Source organism: Pipistrellus kuhlii, unplaced genomic scaffold, assembly GCF_014108245.1.
Source record: "Pipistrellus kuhlii isolate mPipKuh1 unplaced genomic scaffold, mPipKuh1.p scaffold_m20_p_6, whole genome shotgun sequence".
Classification (NCBI taxonomy): Eukaryota; Metazoa; Chordata; class Mammalia; order Chiroptera; family Vespertilionidae; genus Pipistrellus; species Pipistrellus kuhlii.
This window is the reverse complement of record NW_023425562.1, coordinates 48,719,401-48,740,715: the sequence shown is the minus strand read 5'-3', so window position 1 is coordinate 48,740,715 and position 21,315 is coordinate 48,719,401. Positions and strand designations below refer to the sequence as shown.

Here is a 21,315-nt window from a genome sequence, read left to right as displayed (position 1 = left end):
GCACAACACAGGAAGTGATTGAACTCCCGTTCTCCTGGTTGAACTCTGGAGGGGACACTTTGCATATCAGTCTTTTATATATAGAGATATGCCTCAAGTACAGGTGATAAATTAGAAAGGCAGTCAAATTAGCCTTGAAGATTAAGAAGAGCTCACAGAAGAGGTGGACCTTAGGTGAGTTTTGAAAGGCAGCAGGGATTAAAGGAGAAGAATATAGTCCAGGGTTCAACATTGTAAAGGGTCAAGCAGTAGAAAGGCCAAAGCAAGTAAATGTGACGTGTAACTTGCAAGTTTGATGTGGATTTTTTGGAGAGTATTGTGCCAAAAAGCCAGATGGTAATACATTATATAGAGAATGTGCTGAGAGAAAGTTTGGTTGTATAAAGGAAAGAACAAAATGTGGATGAAGGTTGGTTTCACAAATCAGGGTCTGGTGTGTGTTTAATTTGAAGATGGAAGAGACTTGCGATATTTAAATGCTCAAGGACCAAAGAGAAAGAGTGTTTGGTGATTCAGGAGAAAAAAGGGGAAGAGACTCATGGAGAACAAACCTAATTCCAAGAGGTAGGATGATGAAGATAACAGAGATGATACTAGCAAAGTAGACTTAATGATTAAAGAATCAAGGTGGCTTCAAAGGAAGTTTCTGTACAACAGTGGTATGAGGTGTGTATATTTATGTGTGTGTGTATGTATGTGTGTGTGTGTGTGCATGTGAAAAAACAAATGTCGAAGTGGTGTGTAATAGCTTTAATAATGCAGCAACTGAGTGGTGGAGGCAGGGTTTGTCCATGGAAACACTGCTGAGCATGAAGTTAAGAGATGGGGTTCCTCCATTTTCCAGTTTTATTGACAATCATTTTATCTCAACTTCAGTATTACTAACTTTAAATTGAGTACTTGAACTTTTTTTTTTTGTAAAATGGCATGTCCGAAAGCACAGAAACTAGCTCACAGAAAATACTTAGTAAATTTTAATCTACGGCCATACCACCCTGAACGCACCCGATCTCGTCTGATCTCGGAAGCTAAGCAGGGTCGGGCCTGGTTAGTACTTGGATGGGAGAAAATACTTGGTAAATTTTAGTTTAACCTTTCCGAAAACAATACACTATTACTACTACTACTACTACTACTACTAATAATAATAATAATAATAATAAGTGAGAATTTATAATCAAAGTTAAGAGAAACCAGAAAACAGAAAAAGAGTATGCAACTGTTAAAGGTTAGTCTCTTGAATGCAGAGTGGAGCTGGAGGGGCAGATGAAGAAAAACAAAGCAGGAACAGTGATGATGAGCATTAGAAAAGCATTTTTAGAAAATACATATGAAGGTACATTGACAAAAATCAAAATTTGATTTGGTAACATAAAAAGTGTTTAATAGTCATTGAGGGTCTTTTTGTGGCATTTTTTGTTGTTACTGTTTTACTGTTGAGAGAGAGAGAGAGAGAGAGAGAGAGAGAGAGAGAGAGAGAGAGAGAGAGAGAGAAAGGGACCATATGAGAGAGAAATATAGAAATATTGCCTCCCTGTGGGGACTGAACCCAAAACCTAGGTCTGTGCCCTGACTGGAAGTCAAACTAACCACCTTATGGGACAAGGATCAAACCAATTGAGCCACACCAGCCAGGGCAAGACTCTTTGCTGTAAATCTGCTTACATGCATAAAATTTGAGAGAATTACAGAAATGTGTCAACTTATGTGTTTAATTTGTGTAGCCTCACAATTATCCAACATTTTAATAAATAGATAAGTCATTATAATTTCTTAAAAAGGAAAATTCTGTCCCCTGCATTATTACATATTTACACATATCCAAACAACTCTTGTAAGGAAAAAACAAGCATTTGACATAAACTCATCACGCTATTATTAGAAGGGTACTAGTCAGAGTGCTAACGATTTTCAGCAGTAAGGGATGGGGATGGGAGAGATAGTAGGGATAAAACAGGACAGTATCAAAGAATTTTACATTATCAACATTATCAGCCACCTCAGACTCCAAACAAGATCTTCAATCTTAAAAATTAAGCATCTGAGAGATCACTGCTCCAACTATCTCAATTACCAGCACTTTAAAATATGTGAAATTTGAAACTATCTCTGAGGTACTTTAACAAATGTGAGAAATATAAGATTACTAGTAGCCCTGCGCAGGAATTTCTGTGCCAGTAGCTAGCCAGTAGTTCACTATCGCCTTACAGTAGCTGTCCACCCACTGCCCCGCCCCCCTGCGGCTCCCCTACCCCTCCTCCCCTCCCATAGCTTGCTGCCCTGCCTCTCCTATAGCTGTCTGCTGCCCACTTGTAGCCAGTAGCTCCCTGTTGCCCTCCTGTAGCTCTCCACCTACTGCCCTGCCCTCCTGTAGCTCCCTCCTCACCCTCATTTCCCCCTCATAGCTTGCTGCCCTGCCCCCTCTGTACTCTCTGCCACCTGCTTGTAGCTTGCTGCCCCACCTCCCTGCTGATCTGTGATCCAGCGGTTACGTGGTCAGTGGTTACACTTCACAGCATAACAACCATTTGTGTACTACATTTTATTACAGAGGATTATGTCAGAAACTAAAAAAAATAAATAAATAAATCACCTTTATAAATGTGTAATACAGAGCATTGACCGGCCATAAGGCCGAAGGGTGCTGCTGTATACGTTTCACTTATGTGCTGAATGGAGACACTCAGGGCCTTCACATTCCTCTTGGAATTTTCTGGTTTAGTGCACGTGTCTCCTCATTGTCTTGTCGGCAGTTAATTAGCGGCAGTCTCCACTGATGCCGTAAAAAAAGAACCTGAGAAAATCCAGGTGTCGTTTCCCAACTACCAAGGCAGCTGTTAAAATATTCTACAGAATATATAAAGTATGAACTGTGATTACTGAATGATTCTGAAAAGAAAGGAATTAAGGCTTTCATTTCCTCCCTCTACACATTACCAAGAAACTGAGAATTCAGTTTAGCACTTTGAAGAATCTCCTAATCCCTCAAACTTCTTATCCTCGAAGATCCTCTCCAACAGGCACACATATTCCTAACAATTAAAAGCAATGTCATATATGAATAGTTCAAATCTATCAAGTTAACCAAAGCAACATTTTATTTCTGTGAAAGAGTAATAATTTTCCCAGATTCTCAACAAATGTAAGGGCGTAGTGTATCTCAACTTAACCCATCAAACTTGGACCTTCGGAAAACCAAATCATTGGGAATATCTAACCATCCCAAACGTTGAAGCTCTGTAAAAGAACGCTTGTTTATAAAGGCACTGAGTCACTTAAATAAAAAGCAATATGTTTCACTTCTTCAGCTATATAAATATAGACTTGTATATATAAAAACAAGCACCATCCCACATCCATATAGATATATATGGCATGGGCATATGAGCAGGATCAATGATGTTTATAGCTGTCTACATGTATTTATATAGAGATGAGATATACATAGGCTCCCAAGCAAAATGTTCGTTGTTTTTAAATTCTCTGATTTTTGTCAGTTAACAGTTATTTCTCGTTAACCACATAGTAAATATGAAACTATCACATTATGTAAACCACACAAAGCTGATTGAGTTACATTTTCCCCTGAAAATCATATTCCCAGAATTTATAAACGAAGCCACTTTAGAAAAGGAACGTGCAGATTTAGTTATGAGCAAAGAACTGTTTAAGGAAAATTGGATCATATAGAAAAAGCAGTAAATAGGTTAAAGGAGTAACAGAGGAAAGCCTGTCATTCAGTAGGCACAAATCATAATTTTCTGAGGTTGCTCTGAGTTTGATTCCTATTACTAGTTAACCATAAAAGTTAGTAAGAAGATTTAATTCTGGAATAACTGTGCTCCTTAAGCCACTATAAATGTGTGGCACTTCTTCATCTGGCCTATTGTTCACAATTTGGAGTCTTATTAGACAGTTTGTGAAATACTGAGGCCTTGGATTCTTTTCTTTTGCTCAAATTTGCTTTGGCTTCTGCACTGTCTCACAGTGACAAGGCAGAGAGGGTCAGAAAAATGGTGACACTCCTATCAATCAGCATTGCTACTTAACTAGGAATTCTAGAAGCCAGTTTATTTGGAGAAATTGAAACAGCTGGTTAACCATTTTCCCCATGAAACAAAAATAAATGGAATTATCATTCCCTAACAATAGATTATAACGTCATGTAAAAATTATGACAAATCAGACTCAAGCACAAGAGCAGTATTTTTAGTATGGAAATAACTTTCTTGAAACAGTTACAGTAATAAAGAAATAATGAACTTAACTCATTACCTTAAAAGCATGTTATGTAAATGTTATACTCCAGCTTCTAATAAAGAATAATATTTTGATTTAATTTCATGCACTGCAGTGACCTTACCTAAACTGTCAATAAGCGTCTTTACTGCTCTGAAAAACAAAATTAAACTTACATTTTATAACATTAAACCTCCTTCATCCCAATGTCTTTTTCCTTCCCTGTCCTCCAAGGAAACCACACCAGAATGGTTGGCTTACTCCCATCTCTACTTATTTCCCCAGCTTTCCCTCTGCGAGTTCACTGAGGAAGGCCATGTGCCTTTTGCTAGTCCATCCACTACTGCCCTAAAAGACATAGGTTATTTTAATAGCCCTTTTACCCTTAAAAAATGTTTGACATACACACAACTTATAAGATACAATTAGGTTCATGACAACGAACATCTAGGTAGAAAACAATTTAAGATATGATGCATTAGGATATTATCATCCTTCTAAAGTCTTCGTTTTAAAGGAAGTTTCTAGAAAACTAACTAGTGGAAGATTGCTCCCCTGCTGGACCAATATGGCTGGGTGAGTAGCTTAAGCAACCCATATCTACAGTTCTTTGGTGTAAATTTAAGAGGCATCCAAAGCAGTGACATGAAAACAGCTACCAAAGTCACAGCGGGGAAACAAAGGGAAACGTCTGAGTTCTTAGAGCCTTCGGGATAACATGGAGGAAGTACCGGGAGGCTGAGTTTTAGAAAGTAGGAAAGAAACAGAAAGTGAAACAACGGAGGCTGCCAAAGTGATTATGAAGAGAACAGGACAGGCCAATAAGTCCCTCTTGTTCCACTAGCTTTCCATTCTTCCTCTAGTGCCTCCCACTGGCAGAAGTTAACATGGACAGCTGGAAAGGAATAACGGTAGGTTATCCAGCATCACAAAGAAATATATTAATAGAAGGGTGAGTTTGGAGCTGCTTACTTTCAACTTGTTACACACACACACACACACACACACACACACACACACACCCCACAAAGGGAGGGGAAAAAATCTACAGATTAAAATAAAAAGCTGGATAGGTTCTCATGATTCAAAGAAAACCAGAAACAAAAATCATTTCCACCCTGAAACAAAAAAAGTAAATTTTAGAAAACATTACTTTTGATGGTTATATAAAATAGAGTATCTCTATAAATAGATGCCAATACACAAGACTCAGGAAGAAGTGTAAAAGTAGAGATATTGAAAGTAAAGTAAAAATATGTTGACAAAATTAAAATCTGCATAAAGTTGTAGTAAATATGCCAGTATGTAGACAACAAACTTGAAAAGTTCTCTCAGAATATTCGGAAAAAGAACAAAGAGATAAAATAATAAAATAGGGAGTACTGAAGATCAAAAAGGGAAATGTAATCTACCACAAATTAACGGCCATCATGAATCATTAGGCATGAAAAATTACAGAAATATCATTTTGGTGGAAGAATTTAACACATCTTTCTAGGTCCACAAGGATCCAGTTAAGTAAAAAAATTAAAAAATAAAATAATCGTCATTTTCAAATATTCATTAAAAATTTCCCAAAATCACATTTGTTGAGATACAAAAAAAGTAAAAATTTTAAGAAGCAGAAACTATACTGTTTCTTTACTGGCCACATTGCAATAGACATAGAAATCAGTTATGAACATTTTAAAGTGCACAGATGATAATCTCTTAGAAATTTAAATGACATTCCCAGTTAGATCTTGTAGTAAGAGAAAAACAAAACTAGCAAAAACTGTTCAGAAACTACGGACAACGAGAATATTACATATCAACAAAACATGGGGTGCAGCCAAATTTATAGTCTGACACATTCATAATCTGGGAGAAAAATAATTTAACAAAAAAGTCAACTGAACTCATGGAAAATGACTTATACAAAATAGGCCTAAGAAACTCCCAAATTTACAAATATTTTGTAAATATATTAATAAATTAGAAAAAAATGTTATAAAAATCCAAGAAAAAAAAATAAAATCACATCTGACAGAAAACCCCAACTTAAAAAATACACATATAACAAAAAAGATTATATAACAAAAATAAAAGTTCACTTTAATCTAAAAGTGCATAAGTTTTTAAATTGTGTCTGGGCATACACATGACTGTGTATACATAAGACTACCAGGCAATACAATCAATTATTACAAGAATTGATTATTAAAAATAATTATTTTCATCTTTTTATTTTTTAGTATTTGTAAAATGTATCACCTTTAAAAAACATGTTTTTATTTTTTGAAAAATAAACTGAAAGGAAAAACATTTCTGTGCTTTTCATGTCAGACCAATAAAATTTTATTTCACCTTAATTTAAAATGACAAACACCATCAATACTCTAACTATGTAGGACCATAAACAATGTCAATTATTTTAAAGAAGCTTCTGAAAATGTATACTTAAATATTCATTAAAAAATTTGAGAACATCATTGAAATCAATCTTTAACATCGAGTTTAATAATTTTAATGATTACATTTTAAAAAAACCATGCTATTTTTCTGCCTCTACAGAGCAAAAAGACTGTGAGGTCCAGTGATATAAGATTGAACATATAAAAGAAAAATGTCTAATCCTCTTTGTAAAATGTGCAGTCAGACATCTCACATATTGGATCATGTCCTGTTGGTCAAGAGGTTTTTTCAACAAGATCCACAGATTACTACTAGTTGTGTTTATCAATAACTACTGGAATAATAAAATAAAATCTTATATTTGTGCTAAGTGAAATATTCTTCAAGATGCTTTCCTGTGCATTATCTAAGTCAATTTTTATAAAGACAAAACAACTATGATTTAAGTAGGACAGAAGTAGAATAACAGATTCTTCAACTGTTATGCTTGCAATTGTTTTTTCTGTCATGTGAATTTAAGATGCACTACTACGTAAGCATTTGTAGATATTCTTCAAAGGAGCTTTATGTGGTCAAGAAAACGTTATTGATTAGACTAAGTCTAATAAATACATATAAAATAAAAAGGCAACCCCCTTGACTATTACAAATAAAAGCCTACTGATGAAGGACTATTACAAGAATTATACTAACCGTCCCACAGGCTAGATCTGGCTCAGCTTGATTTCATGTACCCCAAGCACTACTGTGGTGGTCATTTAGCAACTATAGGCCATAGAATAATTTCCCATCTGCTGTGCTGCTCTGAGTATCCAATTCAAGGACTAGTCTCTAAAAGTTTAAGAATAAAAAGTAACCAAAGCTCTGTGAACAATGGTCAATTATCTAATTAGCATTTCAAAAGACAATGATAAAAAGGAATAATACTCTGAGGCCCACAACTCAAATGAACAGCTGTGTGTGACAAGATCAGTTAATTAAGGCTTCAGAACTTTTCCAGCCTGTCTCCTTTCACCTTTCTCAGTCCCTTCTTTCTCTTCCTTTTCCTAGGTCTCCCTTCTTTCACTTATTCCTACCTTTTTCTTAGCTCTTTTTCTCCTCTTTTCTTTCCTCTTTCACTCTATTTCCCTTTAATTGGCTATAAAGCCAGCTTTCTTAACTATTGTGTCAGATTCAGGTATAGTTTTAAATATCTCTGTTGTTGTCTAAATGAAGTTTTACATGCTATTATTAATTCCAAATCAAGTGAAATTTACATTTTAAATCTCTACTTTATAAAAAACACACACATAATCAGCACTCCTTTTTTCTTCCATGTAACCTTTAATGATTGATTTTTTTTTTCCTGATGGTCAATGATCCTCAAAAAAAAAAAAAAAAAAAAAAAAAATATCCTTCTACCCAGACTGGAGAAACATCATACTCTAAGCTGAAGACCAGATAGGTGAAATCTCTCATTTCCTCATTTTACTTTGCGTTTTAGTAATAACGAAAATTAAATGTGAGGGTATATTTATGGTAGAAATCTAAAATGCATAATCTACTTAATTTCAATGCAACCCTGCAAAATACATATAATTAACCCCATTTCATAGATTAGAAAATTAGGCATGGTGAGGTTAAATAACTTCATTAAATCATGAAGAATTGAGTTTGGAACCAGCTGTCTTTGAAACCAGAGGCCACAGAGTCCCTACCCTCTGCTACCTCCCTATTAAAATACATGATTAAAAAGGCTAAAACCAGTTAGATTAACAATGACTCCAATTCCCAGACCACTGGCCTAAAGCTTGTTCATGTAGTAAACCACCCTCATTCATGGAGATGGAATAAATCAGTTCATTTCTGCCTTGCCCTGGGTGCTGAAACAGCAGTCCAGTTAGTGATAGGCTCTCTACGTTGAGGCCCACACCAGTTTCATGGAGGAAGAAAGAGAAATGAGAAAAGAGAAAATGAGCTGATGGCTATTACTGATCACATTATCTGCAAACACATTTCCTTAAAGGTTCAGTGGATCCACTGTCAAGACTCCTGAGGCAGAGGTTTTTGTTCTAGGATTTGTGTGTCCTCTGCAGATATCAGTGTTGACATCATGAAGTCATTCATAACATCATTACAGCTATCTTTGTCAATTGGTTATACAATATTGTCGTAAGTCATCAGTAGCCCTATTCTGTCTTTGGCGTTCCATGGACTCAACAATGTATCTACCAAACCACAAAGAGGAAGGAAATTTTTTCATTTCAAGAAATATAAACAAAATATATAAACAAAAAAATACTGCACATATCACACCTGTCTCTCTAATAAGGATCCTGGCTGGTGGTAAAGCTTACTCTGCCTTCTCATGGTTGGACTCATTTTACCTACATATTTTGGGGCCAGATTAGTTTGGTAATTATTTTGTAAATGGAAGGTCCCAACCAATGTTTTATTCTACAGAAGGCCCAGAGATTGTCTATCTAAAGTCTTTGAAGCAAACCTGAGAAAAACGTCTTATGGGTTCCGGTGCCTGTCTCACTGTGGTGAGTTGCTTTCAGAATACATGAACAGGCCAAGGTGGGGGCCAGATCTATCCATAGAACAAGATCCCAATCATTCTTCCACGGCCGTGTGATTTAACCTCTTTGAGTCACCAAATCTTCATGAGAGCTCTAGAAACTTCACGGACACTTGCTTTCCCCCCAAATACAAAGGAGCACATATACATTGAGTGACCCCTCCCTTCAGGGACCCCGAGTCAAGAACCGTGTTCCAGGCTCAAGCTGTCCCAGGGAGTCTCAACACATATATTTCACTGTAGAAGCCCAGGCGAGATGAAACTGCACACCTCTGAGACAAGGTTTCTTAATAAACTACAGAACAGAGAAAAAGAGGTAAGGGGGAAAGTAGCCCACCTCAGTCCCATGTCTCCCTCAGCCAATTAAATTGCAAAGTCACCCGGGTGGCAACCTCATTCTAATGTGGACCCTTAACGTAGTGTCAACCCCATAACCAGCACTACTTTCACAAGCCCATTTATAAACCTGCAATGGCAGATTTACCACCATCCTGGGGGGTCAAACAGGGGATCATCTAAATCAGGTGAGCAGAGATTAAGAAGCTTCTTTAGCAGCAAGAGAATTTGAATCTCTTTCCTGCAATAATTCAGAGACTGTTTTCTCTCCAGAAAGAAAACTGGTGAGAAATCATTCATATGAATACAAACGCATTCCTTCAAAGATGGGAAATACTGAGGCAGCAGACATCAGATTCACATCTCTGGTTTTTCTGGGACCTATAAATACCACGGATGGTTGTAATTCATCATCGCTGATAGCTTGGTGCAAATTCAACCCGATGATAGTCCAAACGCACAGCAAATGAACACATTCTTCTCTAAAAATTCAGGTACCAGCAAATAAAAAGCACAATGCCATGCACATCATAAGCCCTCAATAAATACAGGCCAGCTGAAGCCGGTTTGGCTCAGTGGTAGAGTGTCGGTTTGTGGACTAAAAGGTCCCAGGTTCGATTCCGGTCAAGGGCATGTATATTGGTGGTGGGCACATCCCCGGTAGGGGGTGTGCAAGAGGCAGCTGGTCGATGTTTCTCTCTCATCAATGTTTCTAGCTCTCTATTTCTCTCCCTTCCTCTCTGTAAAAAATCAATAAAATATATTTTTTAAATAAATAAATAAATAAATAAATAAATACAGGCCAACTGAATGAAATATAGACAGAACTTCTTTTAGAGAAGTAGAGGTTAAGTCTCACTTGAAAACCTATGCAAATACCCTAGACAGTTTGGCTCAGTGGATAGAGCATCAGCCTCCGAACCTCATATGGGGTTGATCCCAGGTTTGATTTCAGTTAAGGGCACATAAAGTGTTGCAGGCTCCTCCCCTGACTGGGCCCTGGTCAGGGTGCATGCTGGAGGCAACCAATAAGTATGTTTCTCTCACATTGATGTTTCTCTCTGTCTTTCCCTCCTCCCTCTTCCACTTTCTCTAGAAATCAATGGAAAGTACAACTGGTTTGGGTCAGTGGATAGAGCATCAGCCTGTAGATTGAAGGGATCCAGGTTCGATTCTGGTCAAGGGTATGGGTTGCGGACACATCCCCAGTAGGGGGTATGTAGGAGGCAGCTGACCCATTGTTTCTAACTCTCTATCCTTCTCCCTTCCTCTCAGTTAAAAAAAAAAAATCAATAATATATATATATATTTTAAATCAACACAAAAATATTCTTGGGTGAGGAGATATGTGTATGTGTGTGTTACCATGGCCTCCTCCAAGATTTCCCATTGCCAAGATAAAATTAATACTGGCAAACAAAACAAAACAAAACAAAACAGAAATTCGGGCAAAATGCATTTCCTATTATAAAAATGTTGAGTATGGACACACCCTCAGTGTAAACCAACTGCACTGAGCCTGAACTAATTAAGCTCCCGGAGACCACAGCCAATTTAAAAGAAAACATGAGTAAGTAAGAGCTAAAATATCTGTACCTGCTTGAAGGTAACCTTGAAACTATTTTGCTGAATCTTTAGAAAGTTGTTTCAAAAAAAATAAAAAATGTCTGATCACATGATTCTACTTAGCAGAGAGTGAGAGGGTTGAAAAGTCTGACACACAAGACCACTAACTTCTCCTACCACTGCCATTCCAAGAGCAAAGAAATACTTTCCCTGTGACATATAATTGCATTGATAGATGGATAGTTCTTAGATTTTAGCTTCCTACTGTTTGATAAGTAAATTGGTATGGGTAAGAAAAACAACTTAATGTAAATAAAATAAAAAAAAAGAGTTTAGAACTTTGTTCTGTTACCACATTTAGAACCATCACCATAGTTCAATCCATTCATACCTAGTTCAGAGCCCAGAAGTATCTATAATATACTATATACTTGTAAAGTCAACAAATCTGGAAATATGCTGTACTTGAAACTTTGCTCATAATCAACAACTGTCCTAAAATTATTCGTGATTTTTTAATATTCCTAAGTTTAAGATCTACTAAGAGCATACTTTGGACAGTGTAACAGCAAAATATGTAACAGCAAAAAAAAAAAAAAAAAAAAAAAGCCATAAATTTAGATCTAAACACACTAATCAGAATCTCAACAACAGCAAAGATATTATAACTGGCTATAGCATCAGTGTTATAGGAACATTTCTGACCTTACTACATTTCTCCAAAAAATCTACGTTGTTCATTACTGACTGACTTTAAATTCCAAATAAAGGAACCTGAATCAGCTGTGATTGCTGCTTCATTTTTCACTTTTTTTTTTTTTTTTTTTTTTTTTTTTTGGTTTCGATGTTCTCCTTGAAGTTAAAACCTCTTTCTTGAATATAAACAAAGATAACTTCAGATAGTATGAGGTATTTAAAACTAAATAAATACCTCATTCTTCAGAGACTTGATGTTGTGACTGGTAAAATGTTTAGCTCTCCTAAAGGCTCTAGAGCTAGTTTAAATTTTTCTCAACATCTCAGGAGTAAACAATTCCATCTTTCATTTTTACCATGACATTTCACCCTTACTGAAATTTAGTGTGAATCATCTTAATCCCTAACTTATTTATGTTTGAGAGAGAGCTGGAAGAGGGAGGAAAGGAGAATGGAAAGGAAGAGAATGAACGAGGTCCTAGCCATTACTTAACTTACTATCATCACTAGTTACCACATAATCAAGTTAGTTATACCTCAGATTTATTTTTTTTAAAATAAAGGGAATAATATGGTTAGCACTTATTGTTTTTCAGATCAATTTTCAAGGCAATCCTACCTAGATTTGCTTCCTGCAGAGCTAAATCTCTGCAGGGACTCTATGAGTAAAATTATTGCTGACACTAGGAACGAAAAACACAATTTCGAGATGGCTAAGCAACACATTTCTAAAGGGAAGCAAAATGTCAATGTTGACTCTTGAATGTACAGGAGGGAGAGATTGCCATTGGTACAGAATGCAAGGAGAAGGACATGGGACATGGTGAACTTCTAGAACATCTGACACCTATCCACACGGCCATTTCTGCAGAATGTTCTGTGACACTCCTTTTGTGGCACATATTCTGGAACCCAGGCTTTCAAAAGAACACAACCACAGAGTTATGGGTTGCCAAGCACCCGGGCAGGAAGACTGCTGTTTCTGACATATTACGTTAATTTCTGAAGAACAAAAGGTTCAAACGTGACTACTCCAAGAATAGCAACTGCTCAGCAGCACAGACAAATTGAGTAACTGGCTAGGGCAACTTGGTCTGCCAGGAAGAGGAAAAAACTTTCTTGGGAAGATATTAAGTAACTTCACACCCCGAACTATACAAAAAATGAACGGAAACTGTGGAGATGGGTACAAAGAAAGCAAGCAAGGAATAATGGGGAATAAAACAGGCGACTGGAAGGAGAAAGCCTATCCTGAATCACAACTGTGCTGTATATCTTGGCTCTGGCGCTTTAGATTTATTTGCACACTCTTTTTAGAAAGAGTGGGGGTTGGGACTCCAAAGCGGATAAAAGAGTTATTTATGAACAGACGGGACACCAGGATGGGGTGGTAAGAAAGCTATGGAGGAGTGTCTGGACTTGTGGATAAAGGAAGAAGCAGACATATGGGGAAATCTATATAGAAGAAACAGAGAGAGTGAAGAAGAGGCTAAAACAGGCAGATGGCTGGACTGTAAAGGAATAGCATTATGCAGGGGCTCTGGAGAAAGGGAGGTGGCCCTGGGAGGGGGATGGCTAAAAGGAAGAGAGGGTCAGGAGGTGACTGCTTGGAAAGTGTTTTTAAATATGCAGAAATTAAGTACGGGTAAACATATCTGAAATATATCTAAAAGCAAGGAGGGAATAAACATGAAATAAAAAAGATAGCCACTTAAATAATACTCATGAAAATCAGGGTTCAAAATTAACAGCAAACATTTTTTGACAAATACGTATAGAAGCTGTGACTAAGAAAAACTGAAGATATAGGGAAGGGCCCACTTGAAATAGACAGTCTAGGAAACTACCATTTGATTGCAAATGATACTCCCTGGTGAAATTTTTTTACTGCCTTTCTGAGCAGAGTAGGTTATTTAGGGGCCACCAGAGAATCTTCTAGCTAAGTCTCTTTTAACACTCATCATGCTGCATAATAAGTATTTGCCTCCAACCCTGTGGGCGGGGACTGTGTCTTATTGATTATTTCATCCCCATTATTTAGCAATATGGTTGGCACAGAGAAAGGGTCCAGTAAACAGACAACAGAAAAAAAGAGAGCAATAAAAAGTTACTTTCTGAGGCCCAACAGAGGTTCCAGAGATTGAAGCATTCCAAGTCCAGTTTAGATATGTGCACATACATACGTTATGCATGAATATATTAGGATAGTTTCTCTACTAATATGGCTGCTACTAATATGTGACTAGTAATTTACCAGAGCTAATATTTATCAACTCGCTATGATCAATAAAAGTGTTTTCCTTATCATTTATGTGAATGACCCCAGTCCTCATTAGATGACTTGGAATATCAATAAAGCCCTAAAAAATTAGAAATCATATTTGGGTTTGTTCTACTTTCCAAGATTTCTGAGAGAGGTTCATTAATGTTAACGAAAAAACAAACAAACAAACAAAACAAAAAAATCTTCTAAGACAACTAATACAAACACGCTTTGCTTAGTCTGATAAACATCAGCCATGACCAATCAATACTATATTCAAACACAGAGAACATAATATGGCATATCTGCTTAGAAAATAAATTTTTAATTCTACTCCTTGTTTAAACAAAACTTGCTTAGGACAAAAAAATAATACCTAAGTTTTATTTTATTTTATTTTATTTTATTTTATTTTATTTTATTTATTAATAGAGTCTGCCCCCATGACTTCAAAGATGGACTTACATCATTAATAAATTAATACAAATAAGAAATTAAAATAGTAAGCACAGGAAGTGGGCCTTTTATTTTTCAGCCATACAGGATCTACAAACTAGGCTGCCAATACTTTTTTTTTAAATCACTCACTTCATGAAGCGAGTATTCAATAAACAATTGTCAAGTCTAATGATGTGGTTAACCCTGGATTAAGGAGCTAACAATCATCGCCATCACATTCTTATCAACGCATCATGGCTGGACTTCAGGTCCTAAACCTCAGGTGCCGTCCACTAATCACACTGGCTTCTCAGGGGGCTGGTTAGAGGGGCCCTTTGCTGACCTTCCAAATTAAAGGAAGAACAAAAAAGGAGCTGATTTCTTTGGGAGGGCTAGTGGCCAAACAAAGAAAGACAGACAACCATAATGTGACCACCTCTGACAAGTGCCGCTGGACATAAGCAAACGAAGATGTGTCCAATTCTCTCCTTAGTTTGATATATTTAGAATATACTTAATGGAGAGATCAGGGCACTGCAAAGTCAATCACACTGCAAGCTGATAAAAGAAACAATGCCAGCACGGAGTGGAAAGCCTTTCTGATAATAAGGTTCCATGATTTCATTTATGTCCTCTGTGTTCTACTTGTAAAAGGCAACCACTGTCCCCTTCTCCTTGAAAAAGTCCACAGAAATGGCATGGCTAGCTGGTCTTTTTTCACATATCTGGTAGTATGAGTGCCAAATTCTAATTTAAGTTCCATCCACAATAACCAATGAGAGTCTCTAACATTCATGTGCCTTTACTCCCTATCTGTAAAATGGGGATACAATAACTGCCTTTTAATAGAGATGTAGATAAAGATAAAATATGGGGTGAAATGGGAAATCACAAAGCCCACTCAGTGCTATAAGCATTGCCATGTTTTCCCTTGTATGTTGCTTCCCCATCCTGCCCTCGTGTCTACCAAGTGACACAGTTGAACAAGATAGGGTGAAAAAACAAAACAAAGCACCAGGACCACATGTCTGACTATATTTAATAGATTTCATTTTCTAAAATAAAACAAGAAATAACCCTGATTAAAGTCTGCCCATCAACAACCTAAAAAAAAAATTAAAAAAAATAAAAAACCTGCACACTGAGCCAGCCTCCCCAGAGAGCGAACTGCTGCAGGGCAGGCGACCCCCCATCATTATTAAACGCAGGCACAGGTAGAGCACTCTGGCTTCTATCAAAGGCACATCAAAGAGCAAGTATGTACCCTCACATGTTTAGAATTGCTATAAAACCTGAAAATGCAAGATCAATGCAACAGACCACGGGGACCCATAAAGCCCAGAGGAAACCAGGGAGGGCAGGGGTCTACCTACTTAATGTGATCCTGAGAAGGTGCGTTTTCTGGGCACACAGCTGGACCCCATTAGAGACTTGCCAGCTGCTCTTAAGATCACCTAGCAGCCTGGGACCCCAAAAGCTGCAAGTCTGAGCTGGAAATGCATGAGAAAGGATCTTCAAAGATACCTTTCTAGACCCTTATTTACTTTTACACAAACATTTATCCACAAAGTAACTGAATTTCCATGAAATGCCTAGGTCCCATCCAAACACAAGAACAGAGCAAGTATAGTATTTTAAATGATGACCATTAAAAAAAAAAAAATCTCTGCTGGCCCTAATTTGTTTGGCTTAGTGGATAGAGGGTCAGCCGGTGGACTGAAGGGTCCTGGGTTCAATTCTGGCCAAGGGCACATGCCAGGGTTGTGGGCTCAATGCCCAGTAGGGGATGTGCAGGAGGCAGCCAATCAATGATCTCTCTCATCACTGATGTTTCTATATCTCTCTCTCCCTTTCCCTTCCTCTCTGAAATCAATAAAAATCTAAAATAGTAAATAAGTAAATATCCCTTCTAATATTCCAAATGAGATATAAGATTATTCTTTTCATCATCGTATTGTTGCCTTCTTCCTCAATGTTCCTCCACTTCTCAATGTCTTGTGTCTTCTTCATTCCTTTGTTCTTTCCTTTAACAAAATCGTTGCTGGGTACTTACTCTGCGCCAGGCACTGAGGATGCATTAATGTTCAAGACCTGAACTTCATGGAACTTAGATAAGGGTGTGAGAGGGAGGACAGAGAGACACACACACACACACACAATAAATGGCTGCACAAACACTGTGGATGCTTTTCTGGAAGGAGACACATAATTGAGGAAGTGGCAATACACCCATGAGTGGGATGGTGAAATTGGCAATGCACTCTAGGCCACTCCCTCCCCTTCTCAGGGAAAGAGAAAGGGTAGGTCTCTGAACACTAGAATGTCAACCCAGATTCCCCCACTGTCTGACAGAGTAAAACAGAACAGGAGTTGAGACTTAAAAGTTGGGAACTGCCTTATTTCCTTCCCATAGCACTACTGCTTCCTGTGTAAGCCAATCAGGACTCTGCTCAATTGAAATTGAAATTTCAGTTTAAAGGCTCTTTTGCAAGATGGTAAAACCTAAGGTATCTATAGCTTTTAGAACATCATGTTGTAAACCTTAAATGTATATTACTAAGTAAAAGAAGCCAATCTGAAAAAGCTACATACTATATGATTCCAACTATTAATATATGACATTCTGAAGAAAAAAAAAATCAAAACTATGAAGACAGTAAAAAGAGCAGTGGTTGATAGTAGGAAAGGTGTGGGAGGGGAGCGAGAGCATGTGCCCTTGGCCAGAATTGAACCCAGGACCCTTCAGTCCACCGGCTGACCCTCTATCCACTAAGCCAAACAAGTTAGGGCCAGCAGAGATTGTTTTTTTTTTTTTTTAATGGTCATCATTTAAAATACTATACTTGCTCTGTTCTTGTGTTTGGATGGGACCTAGGCATTTCATGGAAATTCAGTTACTTTGTGGATAAATGTTTGTGTAAAAGTAAATAAGGGTCTAGAAAGGTATCTTTGAAGATCCTTTCTCATGCATTTCCAGCTCAGACTTGCAGCTTTTGGGGTCCCAGGCTGCTAGGTGATCTTTAGGGCAGTGAAAATATATGATATTACAACGAGGGATATGCCTCACTGCATTTCTGTCCAAATCCACAGAATATATATAACCGAGAGAGCGCCCTAATGTAAATTATAGGTTGGTTGATTGTGATTAGGTTCATCCTCAGTAACCACGGCGCCACTCTGGTGAGTGATGGTGGGAGACTGTTCATGTGTTGGAAGTGAGGTATATGGGAACTCTCTGTACCTCCTCCAGAATTTTGCATGAATCTAAACTGAAATTGCTCTAAAATATTAAATCATTTTTTAAATATTTTTTATTGATTTTAGAGAGGAAGGGGGAGAGAGAGAGAGAGAGAAACAGAAACATCAATGATGAGAGAGAACCACTGATTGGCTGCCTCCTGCATGGCCTCTACTGGGGATTAAGCCCACAACCTAGGTATGTGCCCTTGACCAGAATCCAACCTGGAACCCTTCAGTCAACAGGCTAATGTTCTATCCACTGAGCCAAACTGGATATGGCAAAAAATTAAATCTTAAAAAAAAACACACACACACATTACTTTATATTCTGCTACCATAATCACACAGTGGTGGGGGAGTGAAAGAAAACTAACAGTGAGCACCTACCTTCGGCCAGTCTGATGCCTCTCATCCCTTCTCACAAGCAATGTGCGCAGGAATCCTTATCATCTCTGTACAGATGAGAAAACTGAGCTTCTGTTCCTTCTCTCCTTCTGGCTATGCAGTGGGGTTATCATCTGCATTGAGACTACCTATGACTGCACACTTCGTGAGAAACTGTGTTCCTAGTAATCTGCTAAGTATGGTCTCACAGCATTTCAGGGCTGGTGCTCTCTTTCTCAACTTTGGTGCAATCTTTAGTGGTGTCAGTGCGTTGGCAAATTCTGTCAGTGGCCTCAGCATATGAGGATAGGATGACCTGCCACAAATTTTCAAGGAGGGAAGACCTTAGCAATCTATGATGAACCTAAGTTCTATGCAGAGATGGGGAAAAATAAGGGTAGAGTCCAATCTTGTTTTAGTTAATGTATAAGTGAGAGAAAGGAGAGAGAAATATGTAAGCATAAATTTTCAAAATTGCCTTATTAGAAACAAAAATAGTACACATTCTTTTTTCAGATTATTCTAAGAAACTTTTAAAAAGTACAATGCTACTAAACCTTAAAAATTAGTATTCTTATTTCTCTCATTGTCTGTGAGCTCTGCTAGATCAACTGAGACACATAGCAATAAAATACTTTTCTTAGAGGCAAATCTTAAAACAGAGAATAAAATCATCTCTTTTTTTGCTAAGAGGAGCACACTACTTGAAGCAGAAGTAAAATGCAGGATAGAGAACAAATAAAAATATAAGTTATGCCTTAGTCCAATTAATAGAAGCAAGTTAAACAAATTATCAGTTCAAGGCATTCTATGGCTTTCAGCATTAAAATCAGAAAGAAAATGGCTGTAAAACAACATGCACCTGGTCTTGATAGTAGAATCTACAGCAAGTTTAAGAAAGTAATATTCTACCATCTGGAAATGATCCAATGACAAATGAGAACAAACCAGTAAATCCATAAAAGGATCTTAGTAAAGCTTTTATTTTTTTTTAAAAAAATGTGTTTCCACTTTCTCAATCTAAGATACATTTTACATAAAACAATACTTCATACTTTTTAGCAGACTAATCTGGCCCCAATGTAAAATACTAAAGTAGCATTATTGTTCATTATTCATGTTTCAAGTAGTCCCTCGACTTCAAAAATATAAAGCCTTCATTAGCAAATACATAGAAGCAATATCAATACTAATATTTTGTTATGTTTTTCATATCATGATCTGCAAGGGCCTCAGAGAACATTTAAACTGTTAATAAGTCCATTTTTTTTTCCTGCTGTGAAATACAGAGGGAAAAAAAACCCATTACTCTTAAAAGAATTCTAGAAATTCAATTCCTCCAATATTCAAAAGTGAATTTATATATAATAACAGAAGTGTGGGGGGACAAGGGTGGGTAAACAGTAAGCTCTTAAAACCTCGTTGCAGCTTTAGGCCATAAAACCGAAGCTCCATAGGAAAAAAATCTACAAAAGAACAGAACTATAGTGAATATAATTACATTAACCTAGTGCCACCCTAAAAATATAAAGACTTTCAAAAACTAGTGACTCTGCAAAAGCATAATTACAGTCAACACAAAGAATTATTCAGAAATAAGAATCAGAAAATAGAAAATGTATAGTTATTAGAATGCTGCCCCAACAAACAAGACATTATGACAGAATGATATATTGAAGTCATATTATGGAACTGCCACAAGACAGATTTCCAAGGACTGGGGATATAAATAATAAATAAACATTTTAAAATTTCTAAGGAATCTACCTTTCGAGTTTTGTTGTTGATGCAACTGAATAAATTTGGACAAGGAACATGCTTTCTTTGTGTATCCCATCATACTTTTAAAGGCACTTCCAGTTTCTGACGTGAAAACCCTTAAGAAAAAGCTAAGTATTATGGTATCAACCTTTGCAAAAAAATGAGAAAAATGCTCAGAGCATTTTGGCCACACCGCCTTCCTTTCTCAACTGTTTCTTCCCCTTTTGCCTAGAATTTTAACTTATGCACTGTCAATAACAGGAGAATCTCATTCTCATAAAACAGACAAGTCTGTGTGCATGTATATGTGCATGTGTGTGTGTGTGTGTGTGTGTGTGTGTGTGTGTGTGTGTGTTAAAGAGGGAGTCTTTAAGTTAATTGCAGTGGCCAAGCACATTAAGCATTGTTTAAAGTCCTCATAATTGAGAAGCTGTTTTTTGGAGGGGCTGGTGAATTACCCGGTAAGATTATCCTGACGGTGGGCTCTGATTAGCTAGTCTAGGATTTTACAGTCTACACATATGTCTTTAGCTCAAATCAAGAGGGGGAAAAGGGGGCAAAAGTGTTAGGAGTAACTGTGTGGGGGATTTTTGACACTTGCACATTTGATTTGCATCACCGGTAAATAAGGATGTTGTCATTTGCCTCTACTTTGCCTCACAGATGTCTGCAGCATAATCAATGTAAAATGCATTCTTGAGGGTCTTCCAGCCCAGCCACAATAATGCTGAACGCGGCTCTAAAATTATAATCCACCAGCCTCACCTCCCCAAAAGACAACGTAAACAAAATAAGTCTTGATGATGCTCCTAGACCTTCTCAGTGGTTGGGGATATTTTTCCTACCCAATAGGATCCTTTCAAGGACTCTTTTCAATTTAAAAAATACCTTTACTCTTTGCATATTTTAAAACATGTCCAAACAAAGAAGTCTGAATATAATCCCATAGATGATGCCTGAGTCAGGAGCTTATACAGAAGGAAAGTTTTTAAAGGATTTCCTTGGTCTGCGGAAGGGATCCCAGGTTAGGGTGACAAACTGTCCAGATTCACCAAAGACTCGCAGTTGATCATGCTACTGATGTACCAGTGCATTAACCTAAATGCTAAATTGAAAGTGAAGCCACTGAACAATTATATGGACGTAAGGCATATCTTATGCAGTGATCCTTCAACAAACAGATACGAAGATAGAGAACCAATCTGTTTTCATCTGTTCTAGATGGTTATATGTAAGAAGATTATCAAGATATCTGATAGATTAAAATGAAAGAATGAAGGCTTGTTTTTTGTTTTGTTTTATTTTGTTTTGTTTTCCTGGCATGAGCTCTCCAGGTTCAGAAGCCCATTTCATACAGCATTCAGACACAGAAAGAAAACATCCATGTAATAATTGAGCTTAGAAATGAGAAGGCACTTCTAGTTTCAGCAATATGGAG

The 21,315-nt window shown here is 37.2% G+C and overlaps 1 protein-coding gene and 1 pseudogene across 22 annotated transcripts in view; one reads left to right on the top strand and one right to left on the bottom strand.

The window, feature by feature from the left end:
• TCF4 (transcription factor 4) overlaps window positions 1-21,315 on the bottom strand; it is a 344,054-nt gene that overhangs the window by 272,709 nt on the left and 50,030 nt on the right. The gene's annotated exons all lie outside the window — the stretch shown is intronic.
• Window positions 978-1,090, top strand: LOC118708512 (annotated as a pseudogene).